General features: G+C 36.6%; 1 pseudogene; it reads right to left on the bottom strand.

The window, feature by feature from the left end:
* Positions 1-1,822: 1,822 nt before the first annotated feature.
* On the bottom strand, positions 1,823-2,606 carry LOC119641129 (annotated as a pseudogene).
* Between the last annotated feature and the right edge of the window lie 3,990 nt (positions 2,607-6,596).

Raw genomic sequence — 6,596 nt, 5'->3', positions numbered from 1 at the left:
CATCTCATTTAATCTCGTTTGATTTAGCTCACGATACCAACCGTGTTTTAAACGCGTTTCATATTGAATGCGGACGAGTAATTTGGTAGAAAAGGTATAGATTTATAACAAGTATGAAAATTGTTGTCAACGGTTGTGACCAAATCTTTTATGCATGTTACACTAAAGAAGATTAGAAAAAGCGAAAAGAAGTAAGTCTTCGTACTCTATATTATTGAGCGGGCGCGGCCGATTCTTTTTATATTCAGAATAAATATCGTGCACTTGTTGTACTCTATGAGTAACGAGCAAAAAACACGAAAAGCAAAATTACTCCCAGTTTTTTGCACGTAGGCGTATGAACGTTGTAGGCGTGTCCTTTGAAAAGTTTGAGTTATTTCCAAATTCGTTTGTAAATTTGTATCTGCAATTTTGCAAACGGGAGAATAATTACCACAGACACCACACTGTTGTGCTTATCGACAGATGGGCAGGCGCACATACTTAGCTTTTTTCCAAATTTGAAACTTGCCAAGAACTTATATACTTTATGGGATTGTTGAAGCTTGTTTCTTCGTGTTATAAAAGAAAATTAAGTATTTATACACAATAGCATTGGGTAGGAGCGGTAAATTTTTTCCGTTTCTGTATTATTTGCCGTAGTTTATGAGCAACAGCTAGAAAATCAATCCTGTATTCCTTTTGAAAAAGTGAAGTGTTCTCAGTTTAGTCGTGTCCTTCTACCGATTTGGTTCATTTTTACTACCAATTCGCTCGCGTGATCTTCCAATGTGTCCGGCTATTTGAAGCTGCTAGCTTAATTTTTGCGGCCAGGCGAATTTGTAGAGCAGACATTACACGGTTGGACGGATGGACAGCCGGACATGCTTAAGTCGATTTAGAATTTGCTGCTGATCGAGAATACATATTGTAATAATGCTTGTTAACAACGTTGTGTTGATGCCGTTGGCGTTGGGTGGCACTTTTATGTCTAATGACATTGTTCGTCTTCATCCTTATTGTCGGTCCAAAATCTATGAACTACATTAATTTTTAGGCTAGCTCGAACGACGATTGGAGGCGTACGGCACCGATGTACGGGCCTTTGCTGAGCTAGCTAGTTTATGAGATGTAGGAGGGATTCTATAATTTTGGCTCGCTGACACTCCTCAAATTGTTGCAACTAAAACAGCAGTACTTACTTAGTCGTTAACGAACAAACGGGCGGACGGAACCTAACAAACCGAAAAGGAATCCTTTGTACTCCTGAGCCCATCTATATATATTGCTCTTCTTCGAGCTATGGTGTCTATGCGAGACCCCAAAGTTGGCTCCGAAGACCCTTAAAGTACTTCTCTCCCAAATTTATGAAGAATTGTACATTATTTCATTGTTTCCTATTCCTTTGCAAATTAATCAATATTTAATATGGTAAAATATATAATAGTTACAGATTAATTCCTACGATTCTAATTATGTATATGGGCATTTATGTATATGCATACTTACTTTTATATATAAAAGAAATAAATCGTTTTTTTATTTTTTCTTTTAATGAATATACATATACTTACTTGTTTCGGAAAAAAAAGTTACACATATTTAAAAAAAAAAGGTTGTATAAGATCATAATTCTCTTTAAAATACACATGGCCAAAATTATTGGAAGTTAATGCTTCCTATTTGTTTGGTGAGAAGCCCTTCGATGACGAGTGGCGCCATTCATATGCGCTATTCATATTCATACCAGTGCCTTGATTGACCCCATTGCATGTTGGCTGAGGTATGGTAAATAGATCTAAATGAGTACATTTTTCCAAACTGAAATGTGCACAGTAACGCATTAGGTTCTAAGTGGTCCAAACGAAACGAAACACAACATGTGATCAATCACTAATTTATAGGTCACTTTGGCTGCCATCTACCCAAAGGATATAAAGTATAAAGAGAGGTATTCTCCTTGGCGGTTTCTGAGAAATTGTAAATGCCGGTAATATCACTAGCGTCAACAATATACTCGCCGACAAGACGCCAGTGCCAGCCACTGGGAATCCATTTTTACCGCTTTGGCATAGCTTCTTGTCACTTTGGCATAGCGTACGGCCAATGAAAGATCAATGTCAAAAGCAAAATATGAAGGCACAGTGTGCGCCTGCCACTCAAGATATCTTAGCTGCATTAACCAAAATTCCGAACCAAACACGGTTGATATTAAGTGTTTATTAATGGTCGTTAATTGAGTGGCAGTTACATCAATTTTTCCAAACGTGCCTGAAATATAAGTTTGCCAATGAGAGCAATCGAACGAACCAATTGCACAAAAACACTGGAAGAATAGCCAGTTCGAATATTTCTCCAACTGGCAGGATATACAGACCGATAAAGCAATAAACATAGTGAACATGGAATCGCACCCATAGTCGAAAAGTTCACCCAACAGCGAAGGCGTATTTGTTCGTTTGACTTGTTTTTCGGCTATTGAATCTAAATTTTGATAAACAAACGGGCCAAAAGCACAAACGAGTCCATCGCGGTGGACGAGTTATTCCGGCTCGGCTGCATCGCACTAACATCAAAGTTGTGACAATATTCACTTGTTCTAATTTTCGGCCCAAGAAGTTTTTCATGTCTTCCATAAATTTAAATTTTTCCTTCCATTTTTCTTTTATAATTATAAGAAAAATATAAATAGCTATTAGAAAATGAATTTTTAATTCAAAAATTTAAGAAAATTTAAAAAATAAAGTGTTTCCCAAATTACTTTTGTGAATTGTGAAGAAAAAGAGAAAAAAAGTTGTTAAAAATAAGTACAATTTTTTTTTTTTTATTTGTCAATTTAATGCATCGCCGCTTCATTTTATGCTCGTTAATTGAAGAAGCGAACTAATGGTATTATGTCATGTATACTCGAATAATGCTCTAACGAGCTATGTAGTGTCATTTCAGAGATTTTTAGTCAGTCCTTGAAATCAGGTGTTTTTCCTTTGTATTGTAAGAGTAGTTTCTTCATTCTAATTCACAAATAGGGAAATAGACGTCACGAAGAGAACTATAGAGTCATAGCGAAGCTGAGTCTCTAATTGGAAATTGTTTGAGCGAAGTGTTATGCAGCATCCAGCGTTTACTATTAAATCCTATATTTCTCCATTCCAGCATGGCTTTCGGAAAGGAAGACCTACTGTCACGCATTTCTTAGAGTTTGCTTACCTTGTTTTCAAGGCCTTTTCTAGTGGCTTCCGCACGTATGTAGTATGCACTGATTTTAGTAAAGCGTTTAAGTTAGTTCACCGTAACTTATTGATCTTCAAACTCCAGGCATCTAGGATCCCTTTGTACTTAGTGAAATGAATAAGTTCTTATTTGCATAACAGATCATTCAGGGTTATGTTTGACTTTATCACCTCGGACGAATTTCCTATATCGTCTGGCGTCCCTCAAAGCAGTCACTAGGGCCTCTTTATGTAATTTACACTTTAATGATCTCCCCTTGCTAATTAAATCCAGACATATCTTAATGTACGTTGGCGATGTGGAACTGTTTTCTTCGTTGTTCTTGGAATCGAAGTCATATCGGCTTTAAATTAAATTGCTTCCATTAAATTTTATGAAATGAAATCTAAAAAAATGCAAGAAGCTTTCTTTCTTAAAAAGGAACTCATTCAGTACTGAACATTTCACTGACTCGCACAAGCTGGAAAACGTTCATGGATTTAGTACCTGTGTTTGACCAAAGATTACGTTTTAATTTGCACATTGAGCTGTCCAAGTTCCGCGCTTGGTTTCATTAAGAGATGGTCCAAGCAGCTAAAGGATCCTTACTTTCCAAAATGCTACACATGTGCTTAGTTAGACCAATAATTGAGTATGCCTCGATTGTGTGGTTTCCTATAGTTGTTACGTAGATTCTATTGAACCTGCTCGAAAGCAATATTTGCTGTTTGCCCTTAGGAATGCGGATTGATATTCACTTGTCTCTCGATAGACGATAGTTTGAAATTGTATTCCGAAGATATCATAACAGATCATTCCAAGGCCCATGTTTGTTAAAGAAATAGCAAGTTCAATAAAACCTGTCCAATAAAACACAAAAGCATATTGGCGAAATTCGTACATATAAGAAGTTTGATAAGCCCTCGAAAAAAATCCAACATATGCTCAACGAAGCGTATAAAATCCTTTTGCAGCAATATAAGACGTACATATAATAATTTTATTTCTAATTTATTGGAAATAACACAAGACATTCGCTCATTCGCGGAAGTAGACACATTTGACGAAAGGTACGCCGTCCCTTGGATTCAGAAGCTTCGGTTACTTGCGGGGTTTGTCTCCGAAATGTTCGATTATATAAAATTAGAAAAGGAAGATATCTTCTATAATTTCAATGAAGTGCAAAAAACGGAATTAAACCGGACAGGAAATTAAAGTTAAGGGTAGTGGGGGAATCCAAGACTGCTTGAAGTTCTCCAGTGGTGCTCGTCCGTAAGCCAAGCAAAAACTGCGTGTGTGTGGATAGCCGGAAACTGAACTCCGTTACTATGAAAGTTCCCTATATTTAGCAGCTTGCCGAAAGCCCAATTTATAACTAGCTCAGACGTCAAAGAGGCATTTTGGCTGATTCCACTACATCTTGCGTCGAGAGCCAAGACCGCGTTTACTATTCCTGATAGGTCTTTATATCAATTTAAGGTTACCCCTTCTGTCATATGTAATGGGTTACAAACAAAGTCGAAGCTGATGGATAAAGTGATTCGCGCAAGTTTTCGTAACGAACTTTTTATTTACTTTGATAACATCCTGATTATATTAGATAATTTTTCCCGACGCCTGACGGTACTAACAATTGTTGTCAGTTGCTTTCGTGATTCTGATTTAACTCTTAATGTATGAAAAAGTGAATTGTGCTGGAAAGAGGCAAAATATTTAGACCACGTCATTATTAATGGCGTCATACATACGGATGCAGAAAAGGTTTCGTCGATTATTAGGGTTGACGAATTGGTGTAGGAAATTCATTAATAAGTGTATAACTTTGGCTACACCTGCAAACGGTTTATTGAAATATAAGCGCAGGTTTGCTTGAAGTAATGAAGCTCAAAAAATATTTGAAGATTTGAAACAATATTTAATAAGGGCTTCGATTTTACATAGCTCAGATTTTACAAAGCTCAGATTTTACAAAGCTCAGATTTTACAAAAGAATTGCGATGCGAGTAAGGAATAAATGGGATGGGTGCAGAAAAGTCCAGCGGGAGATAAATTGCAATTATTCAGGTATGCTTAACAGCCTTACTTTCTATCAAAAGAAAAAAGGGTATGTATTACCGATCTTGGTTCTCGAAAATTGCTCGTGCAACCAGATTTGCCGTCGACCTTAGCCGGGTGGTCATTAAAACTGCAAGAGTATGACCCTAAAATACAATAAAACACGAAAATGTGCTCAGAATATTGTACCTAACGTTTTATCCCGCACATATGAAAATACACCTAATCCATCTGAAGAGGTTAAAGGTATTTCTGAGCTGGATAATAAAGGTTTGCTTGAAGGTCTTGAAAATTTTATAGGTCCCAACTTCTCACATATGCACTCAGACGACTATTTAACTCTTATTTATAATATAAAATAATAGATGGGATTGTGTATAGAAGAACGGACCATGCATGATGTATTTTGCTGCAAGTTGCGGTTACCAAAAGGGTTAATTGAATAATTGTTAAGAAAGCTTCACAATGATTCGCTCTCGTCACTTGCCGGTTATAATAAAACTATTTAGGAGATAAGACGCTGTTGTTATTGTATTGGATTAGTAAATGGCGTTAAAAACTATGCAAATTCGTGTGAAGTTTGTAAAATCACCGAACATCCAAAACTTATGCTTAGTGTTTATTTGGGTGAACCTATATTATCGCAACGTTTACTTCAAGAATTCTATGTAGACCGTTTAGGACTGTAATCTCGTTCTAAAACCCTAATAGACAAATAAGCGTTTGACAACGGCAATACATTCACCACAGGTGAACGCCTCTGCAATGGTAAACAGGTCAGTTTTGGATCCTTACGTGCTTATGTGTCCAAGTCAAAAGTATTGGGATGAAACGCTTAGTAGTATAAGCGATGCTTTATTTACTTGTGTACATTCAACAATCCGCTTGTCTCCATCTTATTTAGCGTTTGGTCAGTGAAAATTGCTCAAGCAATTAGCTGCGTTACTTGATAGACAGACAAGTTTTATCCAACAAGTCGCGATATATAAAGAATTTATGTGTTAATTAGTTAGGTTGTCAGAAGGGTAATACACACAGAAAGTAAGCCCCTGGAACACACTGGTGGTCCCCCGGCGATTGTTTTGCCACGACAAAGAAAATTAAAATCTACGTAATCTAACCTTACCAACGTTTCTAGCCTTTAGAAGAGAAGTACAAACGTAACGAAGGGTACCAGTAAATATTTTCTACATCAGTTCTTGCTTTACTTTCGGACAATTGATATATACGTAGAGAAAGTTTAGATGCCCTTCACTTTTGACAAGAATAAAGCAAGTTCGTTTGTACACAAATTTTATTTTACTCATCTACCGCAATGCGACCTAACAATGCTTACGAAATTCTTATGATAA

The sequence above is a fragment of the Glossina fuscipes genome, unplaced genomic scaffold (genome assembly GCF_014805625.2).
Source record: "Glossina fuscipes isolate IAEA_lab_2018 unplaced genomic scaffold, Yale_Gfus_2 144, whole genome shotgun sequence".
Classification (NCBI taxonomy): domain Eukaryota; kingdom Metazoa; phylum Arthropoda; class Insecta; order Diptera; family Glossinidae; genus Glossina; species Glossina fuscipes.
The sequence above is the reverse complement of the archived record's forward strand: the minus strand, read 5'-3'. Positions and strand labels throughout refer to the sequence as shown.